The following is a 20087-nucleotide window of genomic DNA, read 5'->3' on the forward strand; positions in this document are numbered from 1 at the left end:
CCATTTTCAGTGGAGGCCCGGGGAGAAAAGCTCCACAGTTAAAATAAACAGACAGTAGTTACATTGGATTACATAGCAATTACTTACAACATATTTACAGATGAAGAACATAGTACATCAGTAGACAATTACAACTAGAATCTGTATCTGTGAAGTACATAACAGACATTAACAAATGTTACAAGAAGAAGTTCCTGCTGTATAATAAGTACTGGCTTACGAGTATCTGAGCTTGCTATAATCAAGGTAGTTAGTGGAGTGGAAAGAAAGGTAGTGTTTGGATGGGGTGGGTGATATTAGAGTGGGAGATGAAAGGGCATAGCCAGCATGTTTTTAGGTGCGCTTTTAGTAAAGTTTTAAAGTGGGTGCATGATGATACGGAGGTAATTGTGGGTGGGAGGGAGTTCCATAATTTGGCTATGGTGCAAGAGAATAGTGCTTCACCAGCAGAGTTATTGGCTTTAGTGATCTGCAAGTGATTTTTTGTTGCTGGATCTTAGTAGTCTGGTGGTGCGATAGGGTTGGAGTAGATTCTGGAGGGATGGGACCTTTCATGGATGGTTTACTAGTTTGGGGGCGAGTGACAGTTGATATCATTGAAGGAGGGGAGGGATTTCAAGCCAGCCCAGTTCAGCAAGTGAGAGACAGTGGTGACTACGGTCGGATGCCCCTGTGGAAACATGGAGTATCCCATCACTGAAAACAGCAAATTCTCCGACATCTCTAGCTCAATGTCTCCAAACTGAAACAACCAAATATGAGACAATAAATAGCCTTTGGGAAGGCAATGTAACTCTCAAGAGAGAGTTAACTGATTTAACATTTTGCTGAACGTTCCCAATCCCAAGCTGAAGCAACATCCAGATACAAGACTCCAATGTCTGAGCAATACATTATCTTCACCAGGGCAACAACCTTCACTAACAAAACTATCAGCTTTGGATTCGGTATCCAGCTATACGAAATTGGGATCACTTTAGTTGTAAACTTCAGAAAACAGCTTCGAGCTTTCTTTGGATAATGGTGTTCTCCCACTGTACCATGGAGGCACAAAATCCTTTAGGATTCTTTTCTAGCACACCTCTTGAGTGATCCTGCTTACAAATAACGTTCTTTTCGAGTCTTAAGGTACAAGTTTCTCACTGAAAGGGCCTTCCACACATCCAGTTGTTAAAAATTCGTTTTCACTAATCTCCGTGAATACACACTCGTTTCGTAAAAATTATCACGTAACACGTTTTAACCATCCATGCGCTTCTTAGTTGAAGTTATTAGTACGTTGTTGGCAAGTATTCCACATTTTGACCATTTGTTCCACATTCTGAGTTGCAATATTTACCATTTTGGAAAAGAAACGAGCTACGACTTCTACCGATAATGAAAGATATACACCTCATTTTACTTCAAGGTAGTTTATATAATCCATACCAGGCTCTCATCCAGTTTGGGACAGCAGCCTACACATCATTTACATCTAAATTGGCAAAAAACATTTCCTCTAATCAGACCAATTCTTATGATGAATTAAAGGAAACGAAGCAATATTTTCTTGCACAACTCAAACTGTCTTCGCTATAATGAAGCACCCCGTCTCCACGGCGCATGTGCGGAAGTACTCTTCCCAGCCTCACGGACGTGTAGTTAGCCGTTGCCAATAGAGTGTGTAATTACGTCCAGGTTGGGATTGTAGCTCTATATGTTTAGGGAAGGGGTCTATAGTGTACACCTGTCTTGTTTTGTGTAGAGGTCCTAGAAAATAATCAGGTATGCTTTCTGTTGTCATCAGCGTGTCAGTGAAGCGAAGCGTAATGTTTTATCTAGTAGCTGCAACTCGCTTTTGGACTTTGGGGTACAGTGCGTTGGTTTCTATAGTTTTAGCAACAATAGAATGGTTGATTGAGTGAGTGAAATGCCATTTTACGCAGTTTTCAATGAAAGCTTTGTCTTTTGTGTAAAATATACTGAATCCCAGTGGTATATTTAAATATGTCATTCTCATTATTTTAATGTCACTGAAATTATGTTGAAAATAATGAGAGAAAATAGAGGGTATGGCTGTTGGATGGGCTGTCCAAATGTGACGATTTATACTGCGAAGAGAAATACACGTACTGTAACCACATTTGTCAGGAATCAATTCAATTCAGTGCAATACTTAAATAACAGGCGGGTCCTTCCCACTGTTTTGACACAGTTATCAGCTTATAAAATAGATGCACCAAATAATGTAGTCTATTGTTAAATGTAATTAAGTTTCAGATGCAGTAATATGTTTTTTTTCTTCATTTGGTGATGTATTTAAAATAGACTAGCGGTAAACATGCACGTAATATGTAGCTGAGCAGAAAAAATGATGTAATAAATGCACCAGAATAGACCGTAAGAATGTTTTAAAAACAAATGTGAAATTACCTCACTCGCACTTCTGGTGCCTGTGTTAACATCTTCCCAACACACGCATAGACACATACACACCAGTCCAAGGGAGGACCGTTTAGCCTGTTGGTACTTTGGTAGATTACTTATTTTCAGACTTCATCTGTCACAGAAACCTTCTGTTTGTTATACTGAATCTGATAGCCCATGTCTTTTGAGTTTTAATATAGCTAGATTCTTATACTACTGAAATATTAAGTATTGCATTCCGTGATTGCTGTTTATTGGAATTGTATGTGACCAGTCTCGATTTCATTGTACTGAGTTTTGATTGTGCCCAGGAGAGGCAGAATGTAGTAATACCTTAGGGATATATAGATTATATGTGCTTTCAAATGAACCCTTTACAGCCAATTTCATTTTGTATTTTACAGAAAACGTATGTGTGTCAGTCTTGAGTACAGTGAATGTTTAGAAGTTTGACGTTTTTTGCTGTGATCTAGGAATATTGCCAAGTGCCACATATTGTTGCTGTTATGAGCATAACAGATTCTCCTGGTTGTTTTGAAAGCACTGAACGTTTTCAAGCTTTGAGTATTCAGTAATGTGATGCACAGCTTTATTTTCTGTTAATTGTAAATTTGGTCTGAACATCACTAATAATCTATAGTAACTGCACTAGCTAGTACTCCAGAATAAAGGTATAGATCTCTGTGAAACATAACCTCAACCCCTGGCTTTGGTTTTTAGAGTCAGAACTGTGTGCCACTATTCCTTTGCACATCACTTGTTTCCTTCTCTTTTCACAGTGAAGAATGTGCACATTAGGTAGAAAATATTCTTGGACAGGAAAAAAATTAATGTATGATATTAGTTCTAAAATTAAGAACCTTTAAGAGAACAACAGCAACTAATTATGTGGTCATTTATGTGATTGTGGGGTCTGGGGCACTCTTGAGTTATTTGATTGATGATGATGAGTGTATTGTGTGATACCATGTAATCAGTCATGCGACCAATGGAGAAGCACACCATTTGCTCCCATGGAAATGGGTTGATATTACATGCCATATATTCAGCAAGCTTGCATTATTAGATGGCCACAAAACAGCTAAGTAGTGGGACATATGCCTTTCAACTGACATCAGTGAATAAAAGTATTAGTAGAGCTAAATATACTGTAATCAGAATTTTCAATGTTTTACCAACAGAATTTGGAGCAAAGTAAAAAATAACTAAATAAAAGGCCCCAAATTAAGGACTTATTTAAATGTTGGCACTATTATCTTAGAAATTCTCAAAATGATTTCCAGTTTTAGGAGGAATGGAACAAAACTTTGAGAAACATCAGGTGAGAGGTCTGAATGTAATTTGTAGGACAGCCATGTCACCTTTCTGTGAGGTGTGTGATGCTGGAAAGATGGGATCTTTGTACTGTCACCATATCATAAATGAAGTAGTGAGAAGTTGCAGTATTCTGGAAAGTTTCTCTTGGCATGGAAAATAATAGGAAAGATTCATGGCTGCTTATAGGAAGCAGTCCTGCTTTTAGAAAAATCTAATTTCAGAAGATCACTGTGTCTTAGTATTCTTTATAGAGGCTGCACTCTCCACATGACAGTAATATTTATGAAGAGTGTTTCCATCTGCATATTGATTGCTTGTACGTTTAAGTATACAGCTGCAGCCCTAGTAGGGGCCACAGTGTCAAGGGTGCCCACTTGCAAATAGATTTTTTTTTGTTGCATTGCAGTGCCTATATTTCTTAAAACTGAACAAGGAGAAAGAAATAAAAACAGGAACACCTATTTACATTAGTATCCCCATCATAATTAAAAAAACTGAAAAAAAAAACTTATAACATGCAAAGAAAATCATGCAATTTTAAAACAGTACTATTAAGAAAAAAACTGTTTTACTTACAGTTTACTTTTTCCCTCCTCTGCCCCTCTCCTGAGTATTTTTCTAAACAGTAATGACACGAAGTAGGGTATATGCTTTAGAGTCCCCTACAAGTTTAACAAAATCCAAGGAAGACCAATATTTCCAGATTCTCTTGTTCTATCCCTGTTCGTCTTCACCTCCCAAACACTATCTCTGCTTCATTTCCAATATACTTTCAATTCTTCTAGTCAACTCTAATGATTTTTTCTCCTCTCTCAATCATTTTCATTTGAAGCAATGGTAAAAGTTTCACTGGCAAAGTCTGTCTGTGGTCTTTATTACCAGAAGAACAAAAAGCAGAATCTCCTTCTGTTTCATAGCTCACATTTTGTTGGGCAAACTTTTGTATTTCTTCTGTAGCATGTACTTCATCAAAAATGATTTTGTTCTTTCAGGGAAAACTATTTTGAAGATAGCTGGGTACAGCAGTGTCTCAAGCCTGCTTCTTGACATTCCCTGAGTAATGGAATAAATTTACTCCTCTTCAGCCTGGTGTACAATGAGTAGTCATTCTTCGTGAACACTCTGCTGTCTCCCAGTTTTAGTACTTTGTCCTTTTGCACAGATTTCTCAGAATCATTACCTTAGTTCACATTTCCTGTTGTGGAATACCAGTCCAGTTGCTTATTTTTGCTTTCATAAAATCAATACAGTCTGTTCCTTCCAGCTTCTTGGGTACAGCAGAAAATCTCACTACGTGCTCTGTCCTCTAATTCAATTATTTTTTGAAACACCTCTTGTTGTTGTTGTTGTCTTTCGGCTTTTCCCGGTTAGGGGTCACCACAGCAGAACTCCGGTCCGCTAATGATTGGTAGTTGATTTTTACGTACTGAGTTACCAGCCCTGATGCACAACCTTCAACGAAGGTACGCCCATTCACGCATGTCTCCTCGCAGAAGACGCTCTAGCTGAGAATCGAACCGGACAGCGTCTTACTGTGGGGCGACAATGCTACCGCAGCACCACCACCGCGGGTCACACCACCACCGCGTGCAGTTTCATATTCAGCCAGCCTTTTCTTCATTTTGACATTTGAATTTTGCAGTTTTACCACCTTATCTAAATACCTGTTTAAAGCTTCTTCAATTTTTTCCAGCCTTTTATTGTTTTGAGATGGTATACTCAATCAGTTTCATTTACAGTATTTTAGTCCGGTCTCTGTGCAGTTGTCTTACACTTTCATCTATGTTACTGGAAGTCGTGTCTGGAGCTTGCAGTGTTTTTTTTGCTTTGCACAGCTGCAGTACTTGTCCCAGTCTTTTTTGTTACCTTTTGTAGATGATTTTCCTTCAGGTCCTCTGTATTTCTTTTTTCTTGGCATCTAGGCAGTACATTTACTAGCCAGTTAATGAAATTTAGCCAGAAGTCTAGGTCCACTGGCTTTATCTGCAAAGTTTCTATTTTCACACTGAGAGAACTAGAATTAAGCTGTTACTCAATGTGCAGCCATCTTGGAAGTTCCCCAAATAGGTCAGTTCTTAAGAATAAATTATTTTACACGTAGACTTGGACTACTGTTTTGCTAATCGTCTTCAAGTGATCTACCAGGTAGACATATGTCCCTGTATATATTATTAAATGCAAGATACGGGGAAATTATAATCATTCTAGATCTCATTACTAAGAACATCTAACCTTTTTCCACGTGATGAATAGCAACAGAACACTGAGTTAACTTCTTAAGGTGTATTAATATCCTATGGTTGTCATTGTGGCTAACCTGTTGAGCTAGATTACTGTAAAAAATATATATATAGAGAGGGTTACAATATCATGCTATGAATTAAAATGTACTTGGAAAAGCATTTTGTATCATAAGGTGCGACCAAGAGTTATGAAACTGGTGCAGTGGTCAACACATTCTAGTTTTATTGTCTTTAAACATCTTATTACTTGCATTAACAGCATTTAAATGTTATGGTCTTGAACAAGAGATTCACAAGCACAAAATATGATGGATGTTAAAAACTGGAATTTAACTCTCATATAACTGAATACCAGACCTTTTCCGCAGCCCAAGTGAGGCAGGAAAGCAGCATTTGTTCTGTATCCTAAAAAAGGCTCTTTAGACCACACTGTGGTGCTGTTGTAGGATTATTAAGTGTTTCTAAATGTAAGGAATGCACATGATAATAATTAATAGATGTGCCTTAGCAAATAACAAGCAAGTGCACAGTGAGAAACCTTTTTCCATAGGTAGTTACTAGGCGTGTAGGTCATGAAACCATTAAGGAGCCTAGCCTACATTCCCAATTACCCCAAAGCACTGTTTAGTAAAGGGACTTGCTGAAGGTCACACAGTTGGGAAATGAAAATTGAGAGAATCAAACTCATTAATAGCACAGTCTTGGTCCTCCTCTGTGCTAGTTGCAGTCAAGATTCAAACCTCGTTCCTCAGCACACAGTGTACAGCATATGTCCTCTGTGCCTTCACGTCAAATCACAAGTTAGGTAGATGGCAAGTTCTGCTTAACTGCCTTTCCATTCTGACAGTGATATACCCACTTCCTGTCTCATTATCCCCAAATTTCAGTGTTGCACTTCCTGTTCACTGTTTGCAGAGTTTCATCTAGCTACTTTTGTGACTACCTTTGATTCCTAATGTAGTACTGCACTTTATATTTTACAAAGTGTGGCATCATAGTTTATCCATGATGATCCTGTTCAGTGTATTGCTTACACCTTAAGAAATTAACTGTACTATATTCCTGTTTACCAGGATACACATACCCAGATTAAATATTCTTTGTAATGGGACCTAGACTGGCTCGTATTTCTCCTGTAGTTTGGACATAGTGTCTTATAAAAATTAGAGTTGTTGTAGTTCATGTGCAGCATTTGGTGCTTTTCTTCCCAGGACATTTGCACTACCGATTTCAGATGTTAATGCTTTGCTATGGATTTTTCCTTTTTCTTTTTTTCGGGTGCTTTTCTTCCCAGGACATTTGCACTACCGATTTCAGATGTTAATGCTTTGCTATGGATTTTTCCTTTTTCGTTTTTTCAGCTACCGTTGTATCAGGTGTTAAGCAGCCAATACTACCAGTAGTGCTACCATCATGCAGGCAGCTGTGAGGGAAAATTTTCATTTTCCCCCCTTTTTATTCCCTAGGTCCTTGCCCAGATGTTCTGTCCAGTGGCTGTCCTCATAGACCCCAGTGTACTCATTCATTCCTCCTGTGGGGTTGAGTAAAGACTTGATTGTTTCCTGAATAGGGTGAGAAACCTATAATCCATTCATTCCCTATCCAGTATAGTGTGAGAACTCTGTGATCCATTTATTCCCCATCCAGTAGGAGGATTTAGTCATTTAACTCCTGGGATGTGAAAGTTTGGATTTAGGGTGTGGGTCAGTCTGCATCTGTGCAGATGAGCTTGACTTGTGGCAGTAGTGACCTCCATGAGCACTTAAGAGCTGCCTGTGGTACTTCTAGAAGGCAGAGCAGCCCACTTGGGGCAGATACAATCTTTTAGCCCTGTTGAGGGGAACCTAATGTGGCATCCTTCCGTTGCCAACTCCTATAGATGCCTGAAGCATTAATCGAACCTAGGTAGACAGGGTCATACTTGGGGCTTTACCTCTCTAGGCCAGTGTAACTGGTGCTTTCTGTCATGTACCTTGACATCAGGATCCGACCTTTCATTCCACTGTGATATTTACTTGATCTTTATCTCCCCAAAACTGTTGTAAACGTCAGTAATAAAACATGTGTTCTTGTTTGGGTGGCATCTTCATCGCTTTTTGCCAGTATTTCAAAGGCGATTATTTTAATAGTTTTTTACCTGTCAGATGGACAAAAGGACATCACATCTTCTCATTCATGTTACAGCTTCAGTACTGGGTATACCTATTTTCCAGGAAACTGTTTTGCTTAGTTATCACTCAAGACGTAACAGATGCACAGCACCTTGGAACAGAATTGCTTATGGCAAAACATTACACATACACTTCCACAGTCTGTATCATAACTGGATTACTGTAATTAGTGTAATACTTCCCTGACATGGCTGAGGTGGTATGTGAAGAACACTCATTTCTTCTTTTGAGCCCAGGCTTCCAGCACCATAAGACAGACCAACACCATAAAGTGGAAAAAAGAGGCATTAAAGGAAAAGAAACCTCTCCCAAATACCCATTATCCTAAGAATACCAATGTTAACGGCAACACTTATCTGAAATACTACATTAAGGCATCTGTAATAGATGATCTTTAGAGTCGTTGCCTATTTCTTGATCATTCATAGGAAACCTAGACCCATATCATACTGTTCATTCATAGGAAATCTAGACCCATATCATTCTGTTGCAGTCAGCCCCTAACAGGGATTGCCATTAAAAGCTTTCAACATGGACAAGATGCAGAGAAACAGCGAGACAACAAATAACTATGCACATTTATTTATTTTAATCTTTGAACTGGTTAGTTCCACTTGGCTGTTGTCTTCTTTTCAGGGGAGACCTGTGGTGTTATTTGCACTGACTAGGGGAAGTTTGGTAAAAGGCAACAGGGAAACTTCAGATTCTTGTCGGTAGTAAATGTGCTGCAGTGTCATACAGCAGTACAGTTGAATGGCTTTTTCTCTGCTTTTGGACTTAGTGTTGGTCACTTGGTTCATTCAAGTTCACACTGTAATGTTATTTAAGTAAAACCTATTTCTGTTCTTAAATGCTTACATGCTGGAATTCATGCTTCCATTCCACTGAGGAGGAGTTTCTCCCCTCCTTAACTACTTGAACTCTTCCACTAACACTCTGTAGCATTGCTTTCTCCCCTCATTCTGTTTGTTTTATTTCTTTTTTTTTTAATATTGTACTTCTGTTTTCTCTTCCTTAATATATACTGCAGCAGTCTAAAGTACTTCTCAAGGTTTTATTCCCTCTTCCTAGAAAAGCAAAATTTTCATAGTGCCACACATGACATTTTCTGTTATTTTTCCTCACAAAGTTGTAGATCTTGACAGTTTTGAAAACTTGGCTACACTGTAGATGTAACCCTCTTGGGAATCGAATGTAAATCCGTAAATAAAAGTGGGACAGAGATTAAAAAAAAAAAAAAAAAAAAAATCAAGAGCATACTTAACTTTTAAATATTCTAGACCATGGAAGAGTACCATTTTGTTTTATTAACTAACACTTGAAGTGTAGGATATCTAACTGTACTTACTAATGCTGTTTGGAGATTATAGTCCACAATGATGTAGCACAGAATCACGAATTTAATTGTTAACTATGGATGGCTGAGAGAAAATAGTTGACAGCTGAGCAATGTAATAGCCACACCAACTACCATCTGTCCCCTTTCCATATAACTCCCCTCACTCACTTTGCGCAGGTTATACACATAAGTAAATTAAAATAATCAGAAGGCTTTACCCACCCTTTCTAGTCTGACACCTCTTTGCAAGTGAGAACAAGCCTTTTTCAGGTGTGTGTATGGTAAATTGTATGTGTACATATGTGTATGTGTGTGTGTGTGTGTGTGTGTGTGTGTGTGTGTGTGTATATATATATATATATATATATATATATATATATATATATATATATATATATGTGTATATATATATATATATATATATATATATATATATATATATATATATATATCTATATATAAATATAGGTACTAGGCTATTGGCCCTGGGGCCTATACAAGCCCAGCCAAAAAGGTACCCTGACTTTTGCCACCCAAGAAAATTATTTTCCTGTGCCACTGTCGAGCAGAGCCACAGAGGTGATCCCCGGGGTGAATTTCCTATTTCCCATCCAGTCATCAAGATTATTCTTGAAGAGTGCTAATGAGGAGCTTTGTTTGATATAGATTGGAATAGTGAGTATGGGAAGTCTCTGGGACCGGAATCTATCCCTCTGGCATGTTCTGTTTATTGTGGTGACAAGGTTTAGGTCCCTAGAGCATGTAGGTCGGAGGGATTGGGATTTCTTTAAGTGGAGCATGTCCAACAGCTCTGGGTTTGACGTAGCTTTGTATGTTAGGCAGATATCACCTCTGAGTAGGCGATATGCGACGATAGGTGATATATATAGGTCTAGTTCTAAATTTCAAAGTTTTAAAACGTCGACTTTCTTATGGTCGAGACTATAAAATCGAAGTTTTGAAATGTCAAAATTTTTTTTTTTTTTTTTACGTTTTTGCAGGGGGAAACCCTCTGCACCCCCACACCCTCTGCTAATTTAAATATACCAACTCTGAGATCGTACTACAGCAAGGAAAACAATAAATATACCATTCTGCACTGTACAGTGATCTCCCCTTAAATGGTTTGAAACTTAAGTTTATGGTCTCGACTATAAGAAAGTTGACATTTTGAAACTGAAGTTTAGAAGTAGACACACACACACACACACACACACACACACACACACACACACACACACACACACACACACACACACACACACATGTCTGTGTGTATTTATATAATCAGGCTTTAGTAACACTGTACATTTTTAATTTTTATTTCAGTTTGGCCAGATCATAACACCACAGTATCATAACCGGGCGCAGAACAGATTCCAGTCCATTGCTCAGAACAGAAGTGTGTAAGACAGCTAGCCAGTGACAGGGCAGGACATCTGCCTTTGATGCTAGTGACATGGGCAGATGTAAACATCATTGCCTGTTCCTTCCCTTGGGGAAGTTTTGGGTATGCACAACATTAATGCAGTCAGGAGCAGATGACACCAGGTAGGGATTCCTTGGTCTCTTCTCCCTCAACCAAAGTTGGTTTGAATGCTTTACCAGTTTGAGTTGGGTTATTGGCCCCATTTTTGGTGGAGGAGGAAAGGAGAACGGATCTCTGCAAATGGCCATCCTGGCCAAAGGGGCCTAAAAATAAAAAAAAACATATAAGTCTGTCTGTATGATGCAGCAGATGTATGATTTGTACCAAAACAATCCCTTTACTTTACCCAGTATTCCCACTACTACCTAACCAAATTGTCACTTTAAATTACAAATGCTGCAAACTTATGTATATTTTTGCGTAATTCACCAAGCAAAGCTACTTACTAAAGCTGAAATCTTTCTGAACTACATTTCCCAGCCCTGATTCCAGTCATCAAGCAAAACCCACTTTTTAATTCTGAAACCAGTAAAATAATTCACTGTCTTGCCTTGAATAGGTGCCTGTTGATGTTCCAGGGGCCCTAGTGGTGATCCTTTGAGTAGCATAACTGCAAGAGAAAAGATAGAAGAATGTGCTGCTTATGAGTTTGCAGTAATATAGGGTATTCCACTCACTCTGAAGTACAGAGATCTCAGAATTAGTATATACAAATATCAGGGTTTGGTAGTTTCAGGAAGGGAGGTGACCCCAAAAATGCTTTAATAATATGACAGTTTTGTAATTTGTTGTTTTTTTTTTTCTGACTTTCTTTATGCTTTTGTGACTGGCAGTTTTGAGTCCTGCATTTAAGATAGAGACTGTTGTGGAGTTAAAAAAGAAGTGCTGAAATAAAGTTAAGTTGTTGCATGCAGAAGCATCCCTGCATCTACAGTTGCTTAATGTGTAGTAGTAATAGTATTTAGTCTGTGGTGAAAGTAGTTTGTCATTTAGTAGTATGACCTTCCAGAATGCCCTGTCTCTCTCTGCTTGGGAAATGAAGCATGTTTGTTAAATAATTAGATGTTTTTATGTTAATGCAGGTGGCAACTGCTGAGCTGTTCTTCAGCCGTCACATCGTTGGAGTGAAAGACATAATTCTAGTAAACCTCAGTGCTACATAAGCATCTTGGTAACTGAAGCAGATGACTGCATGCGTAGTTCAGACAGAGCTGGCACTTTCACCATAAAGGTTAAAGGAAGTAATGTGTGCCTTCTCCGCAGTTCATCTAAGATGAATTATTGTTAGTATTTTAGTGGATAGAAATACAAGACAGACTTTGACTGTGGTACATAAGATTTGAAGGGCTGCAGAGCCTGTGTGCATATTTGTATGTAGCGTGACATAAGAAAGACGGACTCTTCACCTCTGTTATCCTGAGCACACTGAGAGCTTTAGTGGAATGCCAGGAACACTTGATAACCTGAGATGTGTGCCTGAAATGAACAGAAGGGTACTATATCATGCATATTTATAAAGTGAAAAGTTTGTGATTTTGCATTCTGTGATGTTTGTAAATTATGCACATTCCTGAACTATTTGTTGTTATTAATTAGTAAGCTTCAGTTTATGCCATGATGCAAAAACAAAGGGCATTATCAAATACACGAATAGTCTTAGTGATACCATAGCACTAAGGCATTTTGTCGACCATGTATGTGATGTAGGGATGTATCTTATAATGTAACTTATGTCAAGGTCCTCATAAAATGCCAGTTTTGCACTTTATGTATGGGGTCTTGATTGTACAGCAAAACTTGTGTATATTTTGCACTGAAATTAATAGCAGGATTTAGATTCAGTTATATTTCTGCATGTATAAACTGTCTTTTAGCAACACATAATCTGATTTAAGAAAGCTTGGATCTCGGAACGAGGCTTTGAATATATGCACTTTATCAAAACAAACTAAATGTAAGAAACACATTTTTAATAAGTGCTGGACAGGTTAATTCTCCAAAAGCCAGTGAGTGTACACATGTAGTGTGACCCTGTTCCTGGCATATATGCTCTCTCACACAAAAAGGTGGTATCTTGCAGACTAAGCCTGGAAGCCTTCAATAAACATCTTAACTTGGAGTGGAGAATCTTATTAACCCGAAAAGTAATACTAGCGAGAAATGGGATAGGAAACATTCTTGTCAGTTAGAGCCTTCCCTGCAGCACTCAGCAAGTAGAATCACACCACAGTCTGATCTATGTTTATTTGTTTATATTTTGTTAGCTAGGCAAGGCACGTTCTCAGTGGGGACATGGATAGTGATGTACAGAAAGACTTGACATAACAGTCTGTTAAATACACTATTCATTAATGATGGAATTTATGAAGGAATTGAAGATGACATGAATAGCAATAAAATACTTGTAGCAGGTAATTGTGATGAGAAAAGTCCAGTATGGTATCTTGGGAAGAGAAGCACTTCATTTTGTCAAAGCTGTGAACATGGATAAGTATAAAAAGAGTAAGGGTACAATAGAAGACACCTATAAGGATGGCATGGGAAGGTATAAGACATTTAAAGAAGTGGGGGAGTAGTGGATGGGTATGTGAAAGTTGAAAGAAAGTATGAAATACGAAGTGAAAAAAAAATGATGGTAGGGAATGGGGTAGAGGGAAACTTAAATGTTATCAAAGGTGTTTAGGCAATTGGTGCTGAGTGATCTAGAGAGTAAGATCTAGATGATAATGAAATGAGAGAGAATTAGGAAGTTAATTTGACTAGGTTGTGCCTCGTCTGGTGCAGATTAATATTTTGCTGTAAATAGATGTGTATGAGTTTTTGAAGGTAGTTGAGTTGTTTTCTCTTGCTTGAAGTGGTAATGTATTCCGTAAGTTTCCCAAGAAAATGCCTGCAGCTTCATCATCTATTTTAGTAGATTTTTTTCCTGTATGATTTTTTCCCCCTATGCCTGTTGACCATCAAGTTGGCCATTAATGTTCTCATACCCAGATTAGAATCCTACCATGGACAAATACTACCTTCTCCAAACACCTCTATTACTCCAAAGAACATAACTGCACCACCTTTGAAACATCAAACTGGCATCCAGCGAACAGTAGAGCCTCTCTTCTCTTCAGTACTCTTGCCTGCAAAATACTGTACCACAGATACTCTACACATCTTTTTAACAAACCGGCCTTCAGTGACTCCCGCTACTTTCTTCTTGGTACTGAATTCTTATGGTTGTAGAGCTGTTTGCGAGAGGACCTTCTCCAGAATTACCTTCCTCTCAAAAGTCACTCTATGAAAATGTTAGTTAATATTCTACCTGTTAGGAAAACCCTATAAATTAAAAGAAGTACAATTGCTTCAGAGACACCAGATAATGCTACTTTACAATTAATATACTTCTGCTAATACACCTTACTGATTTATGTATGCTTGTTGTGCTGTGTTTCCCACAGTGTTACAAATATTGATCATTGTGTACTTAAGTAAACAGTGTTATTAAATTAGTTATTTTTACGTTTTTCTGTTTAAACCTCCAAGATTATTTATATACAACTTTTAATATCTTAATTATCTGTATGTTAACATCACCATTAACTGCATGGGTCATTGTCAGTCTTTTATGTTTTTGCTGATGTCCCTATGCTTAATTTCTGTATAATTGTTTCTTTGTTATTGTTTGTGCAGCTTTATTCTCTTTATTGCCTGAGCCATGTCTGAAAAGGATCTTTTGAACCAACCCACTTTCCCAGTTCACAAATGAAATAAATAAAAATGAATCAAACATGAGCCCATTTGTTCACTACTTTTTGTACTTGTGAGGCTCTTGATCCATGAGGATCTTTACAAGCTTAGACTTATATTACCATTAAGTTTTAAGCCCTGCAATTAAGTGTGAATAACCCAGGGCCAGGCTGACGATTTATGTGTTACCCTTATCCATAAGGGACAAGGGTGCTAAACGAGGGTTTAATTTGTGGTGCCCCATCCAGTCATTCAAATTACGTTTGTGTAGAGTGAGGGAAGTATTTTGCTTTATATCCCTCCATAAACTGGTAGACTTATATGATCCATAATTCACTTGCTCAGAGGTTTTTGGACTTCGTCAACAGAAACATCCAGGAACAAGTAGTTGGCTTCCCAACTAGAGGTACAAATATCTTGGACCTTGTACTCACTGTCTTAGAGGGATGCTGCTCCCTCCCATACATTAACTCCTCCTTGCTAATATCTGACCACAAAGTGATTTCCTTTAGTATTAAAACTAACCTAGAACCCTTATGAAACACCAGACCTGTTAAGAACTTTGCTAATGCCAATTACCTCAAACTAAGTCACAACTTCCAAGCAGCTCCTAATCCGGATGACATTGAGGCCTACTGTGTGCTGAACACAAAAGCACTGTACAGCCACATTCATAGTTGCATAGAGGAGGCAGTACCTATCCAAGTCAAATCTATGATTACTGGCAATAATAAACCACTATGGTGGACCCCTAGCATAAATAGGCTATTCAACAAAAGGAGAATAATTCTTTCCAAAGCAAAGAAGGGACATACAAAATAATGCAAAAAGACACTCGCCAGTCTAAACAAACGAGCTGGAGAAATGGTCAATGGTCAAATCTACCAAAGCAACCTACAGAGCAAATATAACCTTCCAGGTGAAAGATAACCACAGACCAAAAACACAGCCTCCATGGGTCTCAACAACATTCCAGGATGCTTCTTAAATAGATTAAAACAGAATCTGTCAGGGCCACTAGAAACCTTCTTTAACCACAGCCTTCAGATGGGCTTTCTCTCAGAGGAATGGAGGACTGCAGCAATCATCCCTCTGCAAAAGTGGGGCCCATCAGCTGACCCAGGGAACTACAGACCCATAAGTTTTACCAGTCTTATCTGCAAGGCCATGGAGGGAATTATCATGGACCTAATCGACAATGACAAAGAATCTCCAAGCACTAGACCAGACCCAGTCTGGCTTTGTCAAAGGGAGGTCTTGCCTGCTCAGTTTGGTGGACTTCTTAGAGAAAGTCACCAGGTCCATGGATGAGGCTAAAACGGTGCACACCACTTTTCTATACCTTTTGATACAATCCTCCACCCAGGGATCATAGATAAACTGAACTGGGTTTGGCATAAACCCTTACATTGTCAGGTGGATAGCAAACTGGCTCATAGGCGAATCCACTTCCAATAAGAAACCTGTCACTAGAGGTGTCCCATGGGGCTCAGTGTTGAGACCCTGCTTGTTTGGCTTTCACTTTAGAGAAGTATATACCAATGTTGGGGGCCTCTGCCTCACCAAGTTTGCCAATGACTGTAAGCTGGGAGTAATCATCAAATCTCCAAACGATGTTGACATCCTACAAATAAGCCTAAAAATGAGGGAGTAATCATCAAATCTCCAAATGATGTTGACATCCTACAAATAAGCCTAAAAATGAGGGAGTAATCATCAAATCCCCAAACGATGTTGACATCCTACAAATAAGCCTAAAAATGACAAACGACTGGTGCCAAAATCATAGTCTGAGACTAAAGGGTAAAAAATGTGTAATCATTCCCTTTGGTTAATCAGATATCCATTGATAGCACACCCCTAAAAGTAGACCCAGTGTTGAGGGACCTAGGAACACTAATAGATAGTAACCTAAACTGTGATCACCAGGTAGCTGTGGTAGTGAGGAAATCCTTCTGTGTGGCTTACCTTATTAGTAAATGCATGGCATCATCATGGCCGGCCTTAGGCATAGGCAAACTAGGCAACTGCCTAGGGCGCCGTACAGCCCGATCACATAAAGGGCGCAATTTTAGTTATTTATTTATTTATTTAAATATTTTTTTTTTTTTTTTTTTGGTTATCCCAGTCTGGGTTTGTGATGTTTTTGGCGGTACACTGTCTGTAAAACAAAGACTGCCTGTGGCAGCGAGGAGATTCATTTTCTTTTTATTACAAAAAAAAAAAAAACATTTTTAAGGACATTCCTCTTTAAGAATGCCCTCCTTTTATGGCCGCAGATGACGAAAACAGGTCGCAAACACCAGATATGACTGTGTGACAGATTATGTACGTCTTTGTTTTGAAAGCCCAGCAGCAGCTTAGACAAACAGTAACGGAGCAAGCTCAGCAGCAGCTTAGATAAACAGTAACGGAGCAAGCCCAGTTTAGACAAACAGTAACAGAACAAACCCAGCAGTAGCTTAGACAAACAGTAACGGAGCAAGCCCAGCAGCGCTTAGACACAGTTTCATAACATAAATACATGGCAGCAAGTTTCATAAATACATGGAAGTCCTTATTGTGGGTGACTCTCTGGCAGTAATGGTATGATTCCCTTCCATCTCACGTTTGTGTTTAAAATTCATGCAATGCATGCATTTCTGTTGAGCCTAAAACAGGTCTTGCAGCTGTAAAAGTGGGAGGACGCTCCCTCCCCCTCGCTCTATGGTTCCAGCGCCTATGTCACTGATAGGAACTCATCTAGCAAAGGCTGTAAGATGCTGTCATTGCGATTGCAGAATGCACTTTGCACAAATGTCACTGACAGGAACTCATCTAGCAAAGGCTGTAGGATGTTGACATAACAATTGCAGAATACACTTTGCACAAATGTCACTGATAGGACCTCATCTAGCAAAGGCTGTAAGATGTTGCCATAGCAATTGTAGAATGTACTTTATGCTTTGACTACAGAGGTATAACTATGAATCACAGACAAAGGAAATGCAATTAGCTAGTGATCTCAAAAGAACAACTTTGGAAACAGATTGACTGAAATTTTCTTGGAAAAGGACAAAAACAATTGGGCTGATTTTCTGAAACTCTTGGGACAATGAAGGTAACTTCAGAGCTGCCTGTGCACATCTAATGTATGTAATATATGGTCAACTTTATTTGAGAAACTGGTAAGTACATTTTTGATTTGATTTGGAAGCAAGGAAAAGTTGGTCCTCAATGACACTGTATGAAAGAAGCCTTTCATGAAAGTACCTTAAGTTCATAGGTTAATACTAGGCTAACTGCCCTTGTGGGCCATTTTAAGCCTAGCCAATTTCATTTTCAGACGGGAGAACCAAACCTCATATCCTGTGAGGTAAACAGCTTAACTATTATGCCAACAGGTGGTAAAAGGGGAATCAAACCTTGTACCACAGGAACTACAGTTAGCAGACTTAACCCTCTGCTCCGACTGCCAGATGTTGTTCTGAGTTCTGATACTCATTTGTCAGAGGTGATGGCAACTAAAAATATAATCTTCCAGGACAGAAACTTCGTATCAGTGGATGCTGCAGATTCATAGGGTTTCTGAGTTAGGGACTGTAGCAGAATGGTAATGTCCCAGGGAGGGACTGAATCATGAACTGGAGGCCTCAATAAAAAAAGTACCTTTCCAAAAGGCCTTGGAGATTCTGAGAGAAGCAATGGAAGGGTTGCTGAATGCAATGTGAAAGCGTGAGACGGCTGCCAATTATACTTTGTTTAACAACTTGACACTGACATCTAAAAATCCTCAAATACATTTTGGAACTTTTGAAGAGGTGCTGAAAAGGGGTGTAAACCATTATCAGATGACCAGATAGAAAAGCATTTTCATTTGATCTTGTAAGTATTTTTAGTAGAATTCCTCTGAAAGGATGAAACGACTCATACTACTGGGGAGGAATGCCTGTAATCTCTGGCATGTGTTAAAACTGGAGAAACCATGCAGTCAGTTTTAGGGACTGAAGTTCAGTAGATGCATCCCAGAGGGGTGTGTGAGGAGATCCAGGAAGGGATCCAGCACCCATGGTGGGGAACCATACCTGTCAAGGCTAGAAGGGGGCAATGAGGATTACTTTGGTCTTGCATTCCTTTGCTTCCTGGATGAACTTGGGAATGGGGAGAAAGGCATAAAGGAGACCTGGAGGCTAAGGATGGACTAGAACATCTCTTGATGACTGACCCTGTGAAGGGATTATGGCAAAGCAACTTCTGCAATTGTTGTTTAGGTACGAAGCAAAAAGATCACAGTAATGTTGGTCCCAGCAGCTGAAAATCTCTGTTGCCAGTGTGTTGGGAGAACACGTATGAGGCAGGAATACAGTTCAGCTCAGTTTTTCTGCTAGGGTGCTGGACATCCCAGGTACATGTGTTGCTACTAGAAAGTGGTTTGAAGACATCTTCCACTGCCAGATTCTCATATCCTCTTGGCAAAGAGAGTATGATCTGGTACCAGCCTGTTTGTTGTTGTTCTAAACTACTGACAAGTTGTCTGAATGTATGGCAATCACTTCCTTGGATAGATGGGCCTGAAATGCCTGCAACACAAGGAGGACCACTCAACTCTAAGGAATTAATGTGAGGGCTGACTTCTAATGGAGACCACATTCTTTGGACTGGTCTCCCTTCAAAATGCGCCCCCTCCCCATCTAAGAAAGGAGGTATCCACGGTCATTGTGCCTTTGGGTGCCAGAGGAGAGAAGTGTCTGCCCAGCGTGACTGAGTCAGATATAATCCACCACTGGACATGGTTCTTGCATACCTATGCAAGTGGAGTTTTGTGGTGAAAGGGATGAGATCTCTGGGACCACTGTACAACTAATGTGTATTGTAGAACTCTCATGAGGTATCTGGCCAATGGGACCATTATTATGGAGAAATCCATTAGTCCTGGAAGTCTTAATATCAGTCTAGCCTTGGGATGAGGATAATTTATTACATGAAGTGCCACTCATCTGATTGCGCTGATCCATGATGCGGGTAGCTTTACTATTTGATTAACAGTAGTACTTATTATACAGCAGGAACTTCTCCCACAAAGTTTTCATGACAGATTTACCATACATAAACTGTAACAATAGTCAATAACTACCTTGATTATAGCAAGCTCAGATGCTCATAAGCCTAGTACTTATTATACAGCAGGAACTTCTTATTGTTACATTTGTTAATGTCTGTTATGTACTTCGCAGATAAAGATTCTAGTTGTCTACTGGTGTACTATGTTCTTCATCTGTAAATATGTTTGTAATTAATTGCTATGTTAAATTGTTAATTGCTATGTAATCCAATGTAACTACTGTCTGTTTATTTTAACTGTGGAGCTTTTCTCCCCGGGCCTCCGCTGAAAATGGGCATATGTCCAGTCGGACACTCCTGGTCAACAAATATAAATAAATAATCAGAGTGGCTACTGCAGTAGTGAG

The 20087-nt window shown here is 39.0% G+C and overlaps 1 protein-coding gene across 1 annotated transcript in view; it reads left to right on the forward strand.

The window, feature by feature from the left end:
- Nucleotides 1–1640: 1640 nt before the first annotated feature.
- DOP1A (DOP1 leucine zipper like protein A) overlaps nt 1641–20087 on the forward strand; it is a 2183138-nt gene continuing 2164691 nt past the window's right edge. Inside the window, exon 1 of the mRNA XM_044073353.1 lies at nt 1641–1764. The gene's annotated coding sequence lies outside the window, so the exon portion shown is untranslated. The remainder of the gene's footprint in view (nt 1765–20087) is intronic.

This window comes from Protopterus annectens, chromosome 1.part1, assembly GCF_019279795.1.
Source record: "Protopterus annectens isolate FY-2018-M chromosome 1.part1, PAN1.0, whole genome shotgun sequence".
In the NCBI taxonomy this organism is placed as follows: domain Eukaryota; kingdom Metazoa; phylum Chordata; order Ceratodontiformes; family Protopteridae; genus Protopterus; species Protopterus annectens.